Source organism: Mus pahari, chromosome 4 (assembly GCF_900095145.1).
Source record: "Mus pahari chromosome 4, PAHARI_EIJ_v1.1, whole genome shotgun sequence".
Lineage (NCBI taxonomy): Eukaryota > Metazoa > Chordata > Mammalia > Rodentia > Muridae > Mus > Mus pahari.
The window spans coordinates 133940464-133957535 of NC_034593.1; the positions used below are offsets into that span (position 1 = coordinate 133940464).

Consider the following 17072-nt stretch of genomic DNA (forward strand, 5'->3'; position numbering starts at 1 on the left):
GTCTTGTTCATGTCTATCCAGGTCTCTGACAGTCAACTAAAACCCTTCGTTGAAGCTTTTATAATTGTTTTGATAGTTTTCCTTTCCTTGTTTTCTGAAGCGCTGCTCTGGTGTGGAGATGTAGACAGGCTCTGTGTTCTCTTCCTAGCACCGTCATCCCTAACTCACCAGCGCCTTCAAAATCTCTAGTGTTTCTTTCCTAGCTTCCAGGGGTCCCAGAAGAAAATGCATGCTTCCTCTTTCCCAAGACTCGGCCTGCACACTTGATCATTGATGTTGCTTTCTCTCCACATTCTCTTGAACTTGGACAGACCAGTCAGGTCTTCCCACCCTGTTCATTGGCTCATTCCTTGCATTTGAAGTACTTCCTGATGACACCCTTGGCCTGAGATTCTTTGCCATTGTCCTTAAGCATTGCACAACTGCAACCAAGCACTTTCTGTGGCTTCCCTTCCCGATCAGTTTTTACAGAGGCCTACATACCCATTCTCCTGGTTTCTTGTTGTTACCAACCTTGACGATTTGGTGCTCGGCACAAAGTGCCCCCACCAGCTTGACATACACGGGCTCATCATATTTGGATGCAAATGCACAGAGATGGGCGTGGCGCTTGTCTAAGTCTTTGGCAGTTTCGCATACGCCATGTGCTAGGCCATCGTGGATAAGGGTGGTCTTCAGCACCTCTTATAGAGCAGCGTTGACGTCCATTACACCTACAGCAGCTATGCCTTCCTTAGCCATGGTGGTGAATTATGGGTGATGCTGACATTTGAACGCTCAAACCTCTTCCTCTACTCAGTAGGGGCAGGGGAAAAGTGGCTCTCCCTTACTAAGCTTCAGTCTCCAGTCTGTTAGCTCCTGCGCCTTCTCCCTGTGTGCCATCTGGTTGTTTTCTTCACATCACTGTAATGTTTTTATAGCGTTATTATTATTGTTATTATTATCATCTTACTTTTTGTCTTTACATTCTTGTTTATCATTTAAACTCACACTGAAGTTGGGTTTCTACCCAGACTCTCTCGAGGTCGTTGGGGCTCATCTTTTGTGACCTTCCTTTTGCCTTTAACACTGCCCACTGTTCTTGTGAAATTTTATTGTCTTCTGATAATCTCTCCTAACTGTCCTCATTCAGTCTTTGGGTGCTCTGACTCAGTTCCCATTAACATACTGTCAAACAGCGTTGGTCGGGTACCCCAAATGTCCGTCTGCCTCAGCCCTTTTCATTCCCCACACCCTCTCTTTAGCTGATTAAACCCATGCCATGATTTTTACCTTGGATGGACAGATTCGTATATTGATAATTCTTCAGCCTGTCTACTGAGTCAGGTTCCGTTAGACAAGAGCTTCGTGGGCAGAGTACAACTCTGTGGGCTTACTTGTACAACTGAACTGTGATCGGAGACACTGCTGCCCCTCCTTGGTTTTAATGTTAGAAATCAATTATTCCCAGGGAGAAAGAAACCAACATTTCTATGGAATTCTCTCTCTTTTTTTATGAGTATTAAATGATCATCAAAAGTTACCTGTTAGCAATACAAGAACTTTCTTGTCTTGGGTTTTCCCACAAGTTCTGAAGGCCAAATAACTAAAATCAGTAGGTCAAGAGCCACCTTAAGCACCAGGCTCACCACAAATTAAAAAAAAAAATAGAGATAAAGAAAGACTCACAGCAGCAGAAGACCTGGGCCCTGACAGATTTCCTTCATGTCTCATCATATAAAATGGGGGGGGGGGGACCTCTCTAGACTCTAGATTCTTTTATGTGCGTTTCTGAAATCCTTGGAATATAACTTTGCAGGTGAAATTCGAAGCTGTCTGATCAAAGAGTCTAACCGCCTCATCTGTTTTGTTTTAAGCTTGGGTGTAGAGGAGGCAAAACAAAACCAAGAAAAACAATGAATGCGCCCGGGAAATCAAATCCAACAGCCTACGTTTCTGGTCAGCAGGGGGCGCACTGTTCCTTTACTCTGGGAAGATTTTTTTCACCTAGGCAACAAGTCTCCTTTAATAATGACTACATCCTAGCAACAGGAGGAAAAAAAAAATGAAAAAAAAAAAATCGATACATTTTCTCCCTCGTGGTTGCTATTTTTGCCAGTAAAATTGAGGCGTGTTTCCATAGGACGGGGTCCTTGGTTGTCTTTTTGTTGTTTCTCTGTTCTGTTCAGTCTCTTTCTGATTGGGGTGGCAGGGGGTGGCGTGGGTGGTGGGGTGGAAGGCTGTGAGGGCGTTAAAAGCAGTAATGGGGGCTGTGGCTGTGGCTCGGGTCAGCATCTTCCTGATATAGAAATAAAGACTCTGATTTGCTCATTTTCGTTAAAATGGTCAAATCAGCCAGACTGGGTTGCTGTCTGCGATGACCTTTTGTTTGAGTGAATTGATCTAAGGAGACAGAAATGGGAACATGATGTTCTCAGAGGCGGCTGGAAGGATCCTGTCTAGAAGGCCGTGGGTAGCAGCGGGTTGAGAACGGGAGAGAAGGGCCCACTCTTACCTGGATTCTACGTTGATTTTGAAGAAAACATTATGCTCTGTATAATTCTTTCTGCATTCCGTATTTTTATAAAGAGAAAGAGACGCAATGAATTTGAAAATCAAGCCAGTATATTTTTACATAGCAGTTCATACAAGAGACCTAGCTTGGCTCGTTAATATCTGGGCATGTTAGTAGTGCATATGTGTACCATGTGTTCATACACAGCTACGTAAATATGTTTATATCTACCTAGCAAATATATATGCAAATATGTAGACCCAAACCAATAATACAGAGGTACCAAAATGAAGATAACTCTTTTTCAAAGGATTATACTTTCAGAATAATTGCTCCACTCTCTTACTGAGAATAATAATAGCTCACAGGAAGAAATATTAAAGATTAAAAAAACCCCTTTACTTCCTCAAATTCTTATTTGATTCAGAGAAATTTATGCCGTTTATCTCACAAGCACGTTTTCATCAAGAAAGAATTAGAAATGATGCCGCCAGTAAATCTTTTAATATACAGCTATTCTTATTCAATAATGTGTCTGATTGGATACCCTGTCAGGAATTTCCCCTCACCCCACTGTGAAAATATTGTATGAACATTTTAAGAGAAAAGGAAATCTATTTTAGCACTAAGAAACTGTACATCTTCTTCACCAAAGCTCTGAAATGGCTGACTTTTTTCCATAGTAAATTGTTTTGGGTTTCTAAATGATAGTAGGGGCATGTTAATTCGAAATTGACAACAACAGTATCATCATCATCATCAACAACAACAACATCATCAACAACAACAACAACAACAACATTAACATCACCACCATCAACAACAACAATGGATCTAAAGGGCACAGAGTGGGTGGGATTAGATCTTGCCAGTTACGCAGAGATTCAGCCAAGGTGTCAGTGAAGTCAAGCGGCAAGTTTAATTTCCATGTGGCTTGGCCGTTACGTATTCCTGTTGCCAAAGATACATCGCTAATCCTACATAACCTTTCATCTCACAAACTGTTGCCCTTCACATCAGAGACACTAAAACAGTCTCCATCAGGCTCCCTGGCCTACTTCTATTTCCATTTGATCTCTGGAAAAATCCCTGCAGAAGGTTTATGCTTAGGGACAGAGACCTGTTTCGGGAAACCTGGCCTCAGACTAGACAAAAACTGGCATGCATTGAAAAGCCTGGAGAGCTGGGATTCAGCAATGGAATCCTGGCCCTCTCCTTGCCAGTCACGAGCATTGAGGCAATCCCCCACCCTCTCTCAGCCTTTATCCGCTCCCAGCAGGGGAGAGACTGCTCCCCATTTTCCAGCTTGTCATGATATGACCTGCTAAGTACAAAGTGCTCAGTGTAGAGCAAGACTCTCAGCACTGCAAATATTCAGGACACAGAGCTGACTTTACCTTCCCGGTCATTGTAAATCCACATGTGAAACAGCATAGCGGAGACAGAATTGAGGGGTAGAGGTGATTGTGAAGATGGAGGAAGGAAGGAAATGAAAGGTCCCCAAAGTTACATTATTGCATGTATTGTGTTTTCCCTCCAGACAAGATGCTACACACATCCCTGTGTGTCCTTGTACACAGTCTTGTACAAAGTCTCACCTGAGTGAGAACTACATCAGGAGTACAAATATGGTGGCCATCAGAGCAATTGATAGTGGATTAGATTGACTGGGGACAGTATGTCTAATGAGATGAGATTCAGGGCAGAACACTGAGCCAAGAAAGGAAAGAAAGGAAAACTTGGAAGATGGTGATAGGAGAGAGGAGGGAGACACACCCTACACACATACATACACACAGACACTACACATATACACATAATACATACATCCCCCACACACATCCCACACATATATACATGCCACACACACCACACATATACACATACATATACACATACAAATGCATACATCAAATACACATACACACATCATATAACAAACACATGGTTTTTTTTTTTTTGAGAACTCATCAGTTAAGGGTACTTGACATTTTTGTAGAGGCCCTGGATTCAGTTCTCAGCCCCACACAGCTCACAACCAACTGTAACTAATGTCAGTTTCAGAGGATCCCACTTATGCATGTTGTACACAGACATATGTACAGGCACACACACACACACACACACACACACACACACACACTCACACACACATGCTCACAACCAACTGTAACTAATGTCAGTTTCAGAGGATCCCACTTATGCATGTTGTACACAGACATATGTACAGGCACACACACACACACATACACACACACACATGCTCACACATATACACACACACAAGGAAACATCTTTAAAACAGCACACAAAAATATATGTATATGTGCATAACTTATGTGTGACTCATGCTTGTACATCCGAAAGAACATAAAAAAAAAAAAAACCAATTATCTTTGGATGAGATTTTCAATATTGCAGCCTGAAATAAATTTCATGTTTTAAGTAGAGATGATATTAAAAGCCAGAATAGTGCAACCTAAACTTGCCAATCTAACATTTTTATTTTGGAAAGTAATTTCTCTAAGATGCTTTATGTAGTACTTTGCCCTTCTTAAATAGAATGTTCTGAGCACAAGTTGACCTTTTCTTCATAACTCACTTTAGACATCCATCATCTTGCCATGCAATAGTCCAGCCATGCCCTCAGGAGTGTCTGGGGTGCACATGCAGGGCTTCAGGCCAAAGCTAAACGGCTCCAGACAGCAGCGCTTAAGAGCATTGTGTTTCTACCCTGTCATTCCCCTGCCTCTGTCAGTGTGCCCCGATTTCTTTGTTTTGTGTATACCTGTGGGACGAGTGATGCCAACCACTCCCAAGGTACAAAGACTCAGGTACAGCCAGGTCCGTTTGGTGGGTTCCCCCACCCCCAGGTATGAGCCAAAAGAACTCAGGCACTTCCTGCCCACCTGGATCAGGAAGGGACTGAGATTTAGCTACAAGCCCGACTTCCTGGACATGGGGAAAACCCAGCGAGTCATACAGCATGGACCAGCCTGTCCCTGGTTCCCAGACCTCCTCCTCCTCCTCAAAGGCGTGTAAAGCTGAGTCACCAGGAAACTCTGATTAAGCCCTGATCTACAGATGGCCCTGAGCTCTGGGCACTGGTCTACGTGACTCACCAAGTTCAGTGCTTTGCTCCTGTTGCTTTTCTGTCATTTGAGTGGGATTAATTTTGTCCCTACCAAAATTGGCTATTTCCCGAGCTTCTTTTCCCGGTCTCCAGGAACCAGCTATCCTAGAGGCAGAGTATGCCGTAGTTAGAATTTGTTGTTTACTTCCCACACATGAAGATACTACCTCCCTGGGCTGCAGAGCCACCTGCTCACACGGTCGTGGGCACTCCCAAGGGCAGAGGCAGGGCCAGGTGTAACACGTGTCCGACAGCCAGGCCTCCAGGCCAGCGCCATGGAAACAGCTGGGTTGACTTTGTACCCGGAGGCCGAGCTTATGCTTGGAGGTCTTGCACGGACAGGACAGACCTGGTTCTCAGGGAGTCAGAATTCTAAACACCGGAAAATGATGGCTTTGTCTTTGGAAGACACAGTGAGAATGTACTCTTGTCTGAGCACAGCCCCCTTCCCCCTTAATGTAGCTGTCAAAAGTCCAGATGCACAGAGTTGTGTGCCAGGCACCAAAATACAGATTGAATCACCTTTTCAGAAACAAGTGGGTTGCGTTCGCAGACATCAGCAGGAGCCTCCAGTGGCTTCCTCAGCAATCAGTTGCCACTAAATTACCAACAGCAGATGCTGCAATACAATCTTTATATAGCAAGGCCTTACTCACTAAGTGTGTAATGGTTGTTAAGTCATCGATAATGAGATCCCAGAGGCTGTGAGAGTCGAAACAGCTTCCTGTCTCTCCCTCCCTGGACCAATGCTCCCTCTTGGGTTTTACCAAGTATGCTTTGCAGGGGCAACTGTCTTGGATGGTAGGTACATACTCAGGTAAGGGAGTAAGAAATAAAGAAAGTAAAAAACTTGCTACATTTAAGTTAAAAGGTGAGGCTATCCTTTGTATAAATATACTGAAATGTATAGTAAAATGCATGATAGGATGTGTATAAGTGTATTAACATCAACTTTTTAGATGAAAGAAGCAGTAGGTTTTAAAGTAACTAAGTGTTTAGAGGTATGATTTATATAATCCAGGTCTTATCATTTGAGAATATAGTTTAATAAATTTTCTAAATGTATATGTGTTTGTAACCACTATCAAATAAAGAGGCAAACGTTTACATATCTCCCGAAACTTGCCTCACGTCTGCTTTGGCCTGTCACATTTCCCGTAACCCCCTGCCGACTAGTAATCTTTTTCATGTTACTTTGAGTTTTCCCCATTGCTTAGATGGGATTATGACCTTTTATAGTGAGGAATTTCTAAAGAAATAAATGACCGTATGGTTTTTTCTTTGTTTGTTTTTGTTTTTGTTTTTTATGTAAAGCTATGTTAGAAACAGAGGCAGGGGGCTGGAGAGATTGCTCAGGAGTTCAAAGCACATGCTGTTCTTCAGGAGGCCTTTGGGTCAGTTCCCAGCGCCCACGTTAGACCACTCAGCTGATACTCTAGCTCCAGGGGATCTGATGCCCTCCTCTGGCCTCTGAGGGAACCTTTACGAACATGTGCACATAAGCACACATGCACACACTCGTATGTGCATGCGCCTGCGTGCACACACACAGACCAAAATAAAAATGAGTATTAAAAAAATACAGATGGGCTTTTTATTTTCTTGATTTGCTCTGATTCTCAACCCTGTCCGTCCCAAACACATACTCAGTCATGTGGCTGACCAGCTTTGACCCTTAGACCAGTCTTGTCTCCGAAGGCCAAAGCCCCCACCTTCCTCATGACACAGTGGCCTCTAAAGATTATTCCAACCATCGTTCCAAACTGAAAACGGAGACACAGATCAATTTTTAGATTGTATATAGACACATCATTAGGGTATTGGTGCCAATTTAAGATGATTATTGAGTTACTCTTCTTCCTTCAAGTCTGTCTCAAACACCTCATCCTATAGCCAACGGCTGGGGAGAATGAAAGCTTAAGCAGAAATCCAAACGCATTGAAGCGTTTGCTTTCTGCAGAGAGTTCTGTAGCACAGGAAAGGAAGAGAACATTGCGGAATGAGATAGGATCTTCGAATTAGCTTAGGATGCTGGAGACTCAGCAAACCAGGAGCTTCCCTCCCTGCAAAGGTTAAGAAGATGACCCGAGGCTTGGTAGTGGGTACACAAAGTCCTTCTACCGGAGCCAAAGCAAACCGTCAGATATTTGTTGAACATTGCCTGCCTGCCTAACATCTAAGATACAAAGTCCGTCTTTGTACTCAAACCCTGTGTGTGCCTGAGATGGTGTAGCTTAGCAACTCCAGTCAGAACACACACTCTGATCCAGCAAACGTTTCCCACTGAAGAGAAGGAGTTCATACACTCTGAGTGCCTGCTTATAGATGTTACATGTATCGTTTTCCCTTAATTGTCTTCATTTTATGAACAAGAAGTCAAGTCCTTGAGGAGTCAAGTAAAGCCCGTGTAGGTAGACACGGGCAAACCTGGAACTGAAGGCTTCCATGCTGTCATGGTCTCATGCCTGTTTGCTCTGCAAATAATTGCAGCCTTGTCCTTTATCCAGGTGTTAATGCAATGGTAGGAATGTAGGGCTGAAGGCATTTGAAAAGAGTTTTTATGGATGTTTGTAAAATTTAACAAAATCTTCTATGCTTGATTCTTCCAGTGTGAGATAAAGTTGAACTGACCAAGTTTTCTTTACTTGTTATTGAGAAAACACCATCAGTATGGAAAGCGGGAGGGGTCAAATAGTATTTCCAATGCCCCTCTTCTATTTAAGGCAATCTGTTAGATGGATGTTTGTAAGATTGGCTCTGCATTAATATGATTAATTAGTACACTTCATAGTGATGGTTTTCCTGGCAGTTGAAAATGGAAGACAGAGGAAAGATATTAAATGCTAAGCCTTGAACTATTTTACTTAATTACCTCATCCCTTTTATGAACATGCTTGCTTTTCCATTTGGAAACTGGCATAGAAAGGTTAAGTAATTTGTTCAAGGTCACACAGCAAGTAATTGCTCAGGGTCGTTGGAGTGGCATTTGGCAACAAGCTTGGGTGATCCCAAAGCTGTCATCCAGTGCTACGGATGTCTCCCGAATTCATCTGGGCTCTCGAGGGTTGCAATTTTAATGGATTCAAGTAACACGAATATATTTAACATTTTGTTCAAAGAGCTTGGAAAAAATATGGACAATTCCAAATAGCAACAAAATCAAGTAGTATTAGAAATAAATGGGCCATGCGGAAAGGTCTGTGTAGAAAGAGATGAAAACTGGAGCCAGTTAACAAGGAAGGGGGAAGAGGGGTTAGAGTTAGTCCATCTTGTTCTCTATCCATGGCTGCCTAAGGAGGGGAGGCATGCAGCTGCTTTGATGGGCACTTGGCAGAGTCACAGGACATGGATCAGTGCTACAGAAAGATGAGGTGATTTCATCACTCGGCTGGAATGTGGCTTCTAAAAACATTTCTGAAGAGAAGTGACAGGAAGGGTGGGAGGAAGAGAGGAAGGGATAGGATCTTAAAGGGTGTGTGTGTGTGTGTGTGTGTGTGTGAGTGTGTGTTGCAGTACTGGGGATTGAACTCATGGCCTTTTACATGCTATGCAAGCACTCCACCACTGAGTTATATATCCAGCCTCTTCTAATTTTTCACTTTGAGACGAAGTCTCAGTAAGCTGCCAAGGCTGGTCTAGAACCCACCCTGTATCCCAGTCAGGCCTTCAGCTCACTGTCTTCCTGCTGCTGCCCGCAGAGCAGCTGACATTCTAAGCCTCATTCACTAACAGGCCTGGCTAGCCCTACACTGAGAGTGATTAATTGGGAAGAAGTGTATTCACATAAGTGCTGACAGGTTAGATGAGAAATCATTTCCACAGAGGCCCAGTCTGCCTACGTCAGGGATTCCCAATGGCCCATGTAGAACACAATTCTACTAAGGTCTCATCATGTGGTTCAAGGGGCTGCGTGTGCAGCACACAGGACATCTTTTCTGCCCAAGTGTGCTAGGTCATCACCTTTGGGGCACTACTGGCAAAGAAATCTGAATGAGAAAGCATGTTACTCCTAGACAGAAGCTTGAATGTGCTTTGCCAATGTTCAATGAGTTTTATGGCATATAAGCAACTATTTCTTAGATACTTACCATAGCTTGGGCTGTTAGCATGGAATGTGGTTATTTTTAATTTGTAAGTAAAGCATGGATACTTTTATTTAAATGCCTTGCATGTTGAGCCTGTCTTCCTCCATTGCTTTTGGTTTGGAGCCAGAACGTCATGTCAGGATTGCCCTTTTAGAGACCTTTAAAATGGAATAAAGTAGAAAAGAATGAACTGCTGTCCACCTGGAGGGACTTGGCCATTCACAGTTACTTCCTTAAGTCACAGCTTTGCCATGGTATTTATTTGTCATCTCACTCCATGGTTGAAGACACAGAGGTGAAAGTGATGGTTGAAATGGAAACTAGATGGGTGGCAGCCAATCTTCTGAGACAGATGGCAAACCTGTAGAAAGAGACAGAGAAGGTCACCATAGAATGATTAAGGATAGACTCACCAAGAAGTTACAATAATTGCTAATGTAGCTAGTACTGGGCCATTCAGCTTTATGATGCAAACATTAAGTATCACCCAGAGAGAGGCCTCAGTACATCAACACCCCATTTCAATAATCAGGTCATTGTCAAAAATTCATTTTAATATTGAAGACATTAATGATGAGGAAAGGCCAGCATGCACATTTGGAGACAAATATTTAGACAGAGAGACAGAGAGAGAGAAAGAGAGAGGAATAAGGTGCTTATTCACTTTCAGAACATGACTATAATGACATAAATACTTTTAGGCTCCATTCTTAGAAGCTCCTCCCAGGACTCCTGCTCTGAGGACCACACCTTTAACGCATGAACATTTGAGGGACACTTAAAATTCAAAGTGTAGCAGTTAGTTAAAAACTTTTTTGCAAAGGACACTGTCAATAGGACAAAATGTCAACCAACAGATTGGAAAAAGATCTTTACCAATCTCACATCTGATAGGGGGCTAATATCCAATATATAGAAAGAATTCAAGAAGTTAAACTCCAGAGAACCACATAACTCTATTAAAAGATGGGGAACAGACCTAAACAGAAATCTCAACTGAGGAAACTCAAATGGCCGAGAAGCACCTAAAGAAATGGTCAACATCCTTAGTCATCAGGGATGACTAAGTCATCAGCAAATCAAACCAACCCTGAGATTCCACCTCACACCTGTCAGCATGGCTAAGATCAAAAATTCAGGTGACAGCAGATGTTGGCGAGGATGTGGAGAAAGAGGAATACTCCTCCATTGCTGGTGGGATTGGAAGCTTGTACAACCACTCTGGAAATAACTTTGTCAGTTCCTCAGAAAATTGGACATACTACTACCTGAGGTCCCAGCCATACCTCTCCTGGATATATACCCAGAAGATGTTCCAACTGGTAATAAGGACACATGCTCCACTATGTTCAGAGAAGCCATATTTATAATAGCCAGAAGCTGGAAAGAACCCAGATGTCCCTCAACAGAGGGATGGATACAGAAAATGTGGTACATTTACACAATGGAATACAACTCAGCTATTAAAAACTTCATGAAATTCGCAGGCAAATGGATGGGACTTGAAAATATCATCCTGAGTGAGGTAACTTGGTCACAAAAGAACACACATGGTATGTACTCACTGATAAGTGGATATTAGCCCAAAAGTTCAGGATACTCATGACTCAATTCACAGACCATATGAAGTCTAAGAAGAAGGAAGACCAAAACATGGCTGCTTCAGTGCTTCTTAGAAGGGTGAACAAAATACTTACAGGAGGAAATATGGAGACAAAGTGTGGAGCAGAAACTGAAGGAAAGGCCATCCAGACACTGCCCCACCTGGGGATCCATTCAATATACAGCCACCAAACCCAGACGTTATTGCGGATGCTGAGAAGTGTTTGCTAATGGCCATCTGATATGACTTTCTCCTGAGAGGCTGTGCCAGAGCCTGACACAGACCGAGGCGGATGCTTGCAGCCAACCATTGGACTGAGCTCTGGGTCCCTGATGGAGGAGTTGGAGAAGGGACTGAAGGAGCTGAGAGGGGTTGCAGCCCCATGGAGGGAGCAACAGTGTCAACAGGACAGACCCCTGGAGCTCCCGGGGACTGGACCGCCAAGCATAGAATACACAGGGAGCGACCCATGGCACTGGCCATGGATGTGGCAGAGGATGGCCTGTGGCCATCAGTGGGAGGAGAGGCCCTTAGGCCTGAGGGTGTTTGATGCCCTGATGTAGGGGAACGCCGGGGTGGGAAGATGGGAGTGGGTGGGTGAGGGAGCACCTTCATAGAGGCATGGGGCGGGGTGATGGAATAAGGGGTCCTCAAAGGGGAGGCCTGGAAAGGGGAAACATTTGAAAAAAAAAACCCGTTTTTGAAAACACAAAGGGCAAAGTAAAGTGTGAGAGCAGAGCAGAGGTCGTTTCTCTTTTTCTCTGCACACTAGAGTTCCCGAGACAGAGAACAGCAAGTGGATTAAACTGCAAACGTGTTCGGAGTCTCTTTCATTTGACAGAAGCCCACTTTTGCTACCCTCTGAAATGTGCATGGCTTAACTGGGCTGTGCTCTTGGCCTCCCAGTGTGATCATCGTGATCGTGTTAATACCAAGAAAGGTATTTTGATTGTTGCAATCCAAGGATACTACGCCTTTGACAAATTTATAACGCACAGTCTTAAAACTCGTCATGAATGGAAATGAGGTATCCAGAGATTTGGACTCAGAGGTAAAGAACTTACCTCGCCCGCATGGGTTTCTGGGTTCCATCTTCACCACCTCTGAGATGTCTAATTCATAGACAAGCTGGTTCATGCTGTAGGCTATCTAGATGATAGTTTTCCCCACACCTATGATCCAGTTAGCACTTCACTAGAAAGAAAGAAGGCACGGGTTTTCTTTTAAATTGAGATTTCATAAATTACTGTTAGTTTCTGATAAAAATACAAAGTACTTTTAGATATTTATTTTTGTTATATTTACGCATGCATGTATATAATATATATTGCATACATACATACATACATACATGTGTGTGTTTGTGTGTGAGGGTGCATTCCTGCTACAGCACACATGTGGGAGTCAGAGGACAACCTCTGGCATCCTTCTATCTTGTTTACGGCAGTTTCCCTTGCTGACAGCAGTGCTCTATACCCCAGGCTAGCCTGCGAGCTTCCGTTAGATTCTACCTCTGCCTCCCGTCTCATCCTCTCATCCTGGGAGGGCTGGGATTACAGATATGCACTGCTCAGTTACACAAGCAACTGGGATCCAAACTTGGGTTGTCAGACCTGTGCAAGAAGTGCTTTTACCTGCGGAACCATCTTCCAGCCCCATAAGAGTAATATCTGTAACCACAACACTTCTTTTAAATGACGGCTTTCAGGTCACTCAAGGCTTAAGCGAGCTTGTGAAATGGAAGCTGTGTAGCTGCACTGCTGTCTCTCCCTAATGGAGAACTCACACAGTCACCAGTTCATCTTAACATCTTGAACCCTTTGAGCATCTTCTTCCACTGAGCTGTATTTTCTTTTATGGCTCCGTCTCAGACCTCATGAATTTGAAGGCTGCTCAACCTCTCCTCCCTAACGATCCGTTGCCCCTGCCCCCACCTTTCCCCTTGGTGTATCCAGGTACCATTTAGCTCCTGGGCTGACTGGGAGGGAGCTGGAGAGGTGGGGTAGGCAGGATCTCAGGGTTAGGCATGAGTGCTAACCTGACCGCCAGGCTATGTGATTTCCTGGAGGGTGGCAGAGGCAGGACAGGCAGACCCAGAGCAGGGAGGAAGCAGCCTTAGTCCTGCAGGTCCTGGGAGGAGCTTCTCGAGGTTTGGACCTGCTTTGACCTCATTCTTGTTCCAGGCCAGCCCTCTGGTCTCCCAGTCTTCTAACCCCACAATCATTCAGATTCCCTGTGGCTGAGGATAACTAAGAGTCTTGGTTTTCATGAGTCAGATTCAGAGCTGGGATTTCCTCTAGCGAGCACGTCCATCTGTTCCTTGGCTGTTTGTTGATTGAATTGTCAGTGTATTAACCCAAAAGTCAATCAAGAATTCTTTTAGCGGGGTAACAACAGTTTTAACAAATGTCTGCATATTTGAAGTCCTAACATAAACTCTTCGTTTTATCTCACCCCACAAATTTCTTTCCACTGATTTTTGTGAAAACGTATTTTCCCACCCCATGCTACATTCTTGAGCTTATGTCCTCTTTAATCTGCACTCCATGTTGATGTGTACAGCATGAGTGACAGGGACATGAGGAGTGTGTACTCCGTGTCTCAATTGGTATTTCTGTTGAAAAGGTTTGTTACCAAACCCACTCTATCACTGATGTGTCTGCATATAGGCAGATGGTGTCTGCATGCAGAGGGGCAAGGTCTCTGTTGTGAGAGCTAGTTTTATTTCAGCTTGTACAAGCTAGAGTCCCAGGAGAGGAGGATGCCTCAATTGTGGGAATGCTTTCATAAGGTTGGGCTATTGTAAGCCTATAGAACATCTTCTTAATTAGTGATTGATACAGGAAGGTCTAGTCTACTATAGGTGGGGCTACTCCAGGGATGGTGGTCCTGGTGCTATAAAAAAAAAAATCAGGCTGAGCAAGCCATGCTGAGCAAGCTAGTAAGCAGCACCCCGCAATGGCCTCTGACTTAGCTCCTGCTTTCAGGTTCCTGCTGTGACTGAGTTCCTGTCCTGATCTACATCAGTGGCAGACTATGATGCAGAACTGTAAGCCTAAAAACCCTTTCTTCCCAACTTGCTTTTGGTCACCCTATTTCATCAGAGCAATATCATCTTCAATTAGGACGGACCTACTCAAGTCGCCCTACGCTAAAAGGGTCATTTAGTAAAAAAATATAGGGGAATGTCACAGAACATATATGACCAAAGAGAGTCACTGGGCTCCACAAGGAACTCAGCTGATGCCTGAGTGGAGGACTGAGCAGTTGCCCAGTGGTCCTGGGCGTCTTGTAGTGTATCTACACTGTTCGTCAAACTCCAAAGTTCAGCATTCTTTACATTAGTGAAATACAACCATCTAAAGCCCGCAAGTTAGTTTGGTACTATTACTTTAAATTTATTCCCAAAGCCATCTCTTTAGCTTGGTCTATGGTTTATTTCCTCTGGCATCACAAGCCCATGCTTGGTCCATTCATCTGGATTCTCAGAGGAAAAGTTCACTTGAGAATAACAGACAATGGTTGATAGCTTTCCTAGGGACTGTGAAGGTACAGCCCATCTTAGAACCTTAATGATTAGCATACTGTCTGTCTCTCATTTCTTCACAGTCATTTCTTAGCTTTTGCTTTTTTTTTTTTAAGATTCCCTCAAAACTTAGACATAGATTTTTATTACAATATTTTATGTTTAATTTGTAAAATTAAGTTTTATTTTATGTGTAGTGTGCTTTGCCCACATGCAAGACCATGTAGCATGTGTGTGACTGGGGTCCTTGAAGTCCAGAAGAGGGCATTGGATCCTTTAAAACTGGGATTGTAGATTGTTGTAAGCTGCTATGTGGGTGCTGAAAAGTGAACCCAGATCTTCTGCAAGAGCAGCATATGTTGTTATTACCTGGGTGATATTTCTAGCCCTTTATTTTTTTACTTTGTTTCCGTGTGTGTGTGTGTGTGTGTGTGTGTGTGTGTGTGTGTGTGCGCGCGCGCGCGCGCACATTCAGCAACCTTTGGGAGTCGGGAGTCTCCTTCCACTGTGGGTTCTGGAAACTGAGCTCACGTTGCTAAGGTTACTAGACAGGCACTTTTACCTGATGAGTCATCGCACTGGTCCTCAACCCCATATTTAAACCATAGTTTTGACTTAAGTTTAATCCATTATTATGTCCTATACTTTCCTCTTTCTTCCAAAGAGAAGTTAGTGAAAAAAAAAATCACGGTACCACTGATGTCTCTCAGATTCCTTCTAATGATGCTATTCCTTGAAGGCACTGTCCAGATCTTCCTGAAGGTCCTGCTTGAGAAAGAGTATGACTTGCTACTTGTGTAGCTTTGTGGCTGCTTTTAAACTCCACCATACAAATCCCAACACAAAGGAACACAGACAGAACTCCTCATGGGATGAGTCTTTGGAGTCTTTGGACCAATGGGGCTACTTTTCTCCCTTTCTTTCCTTTTTTATGGGAGGTTAACTATTTCCATCTCTCTTTTCTTAGAAGCCATGACATTGGCCCTGAGTGGGTGAGCGGGACAGCAGGGGAGCTTCAGCAGGGTCATTGAGACAGGGCCATGCACCTCACAGGGCAGCACAATAAAACTGACTCTGGTGGCATGAGCACAGTAGAGCGAGTCCCAAGGGCATGAGCACAGGAGAGATGCCCCTGCCCTTTGTCTGAGCAAAGTTGGAGAGCTGGTCTTGGTGGCCCGGGTACAGGAGAGCCGGCAAGCTGACCCACTCAGCTTCCACCCAGGTCCAGATCCAGGGCTTGAGTTGGTCCCTCTTAACATCTACCCCATCCATGAACTGCTGGAGTTTGTGACAGGGCTGGCCCTGCAGATCCAAAGCTGCAGGATCTCCATGACACAGCATCAACAGGATGTCAGAGAGGAGTCCCAGTGAGGATCCAGTAGTGATAGTGTAGCAGAAGCCAGAGGCCTCCATCCAGACCAAAGTCTCATTGCAGTGAGCATCTGCAAGTACAGCTGTTTGGGCAAGAGGGTTAATGTGTGACACGCCGTGACACAGTATAGCTTCTATGGCAAGGCGGGTTTTGTTTGTCTTTTTCCTTTCTTTTCTTTTTTGGGGGAGGTTGAAAAGGTGGAGGGTGGGTATGAAAGGATGGGGAGGTGAGTGGGATTGGGGTGCATGATGTGAAATTCATGAAGAATCAATAAAATGTTTTAAATAAAAGGAGGAGGAGGAGGAGGAGGAGGAGGAGGAGGAGGAGAAGCAGCAGCCGCCGCCATGTCCTTCTGGTGTGTGTCTGCAGTAGGCCAGTGCCGTCCTTTTCTTCTCCTGCTTCTACACTCTTGTTTCAGTATAATCTGACTTTATTCTGTCTTCTTATTTTTATTTATTTATTTTTGTGAGTATGGGCTGTATTGTTCACTAGACTGGAGATATCTGTTGGGAGACAGTTAAACCTAGTGTATAATTTTAGCTCAGTAGAATCCCTCCATTTGAGCTTTCTTTACACTTGGTTGTCCTTAGTTGTATCACTGGATCAGTTTTGACCCACTCCATCTGGACTCATCACCACCTTCCCATTGACAGTCCCATTTCACGGAGATTGTTATACTAGGGTGTTTTCTGTGAGACCAAAACATTGCTCTCCAGCTTTCCATGTTCCCAAGTAGGCAGGCAGCATGCTAAATACCTGCCACTTGTGCTTGATTTTGACATGAAACCAACTAACTTTTCACAGCCTGTCATTGGACCATGAGACCCTACCAACTCTGGTTTATGTTGAGATCTCAAGA

General features: G+C 43.9%; 1 pseudogene; it reads right to left on the bottom strand.

The window, feature by feature from the left end:
- Positions 1-343: 343 nt before the first annotated feature.
- On the bottom strand, positions 344-741 carry LOC110320939 (annotated as a pseudogene).
- Between the last annotated feature and the right edge of the window lie 16331 nt (positions 742-17072).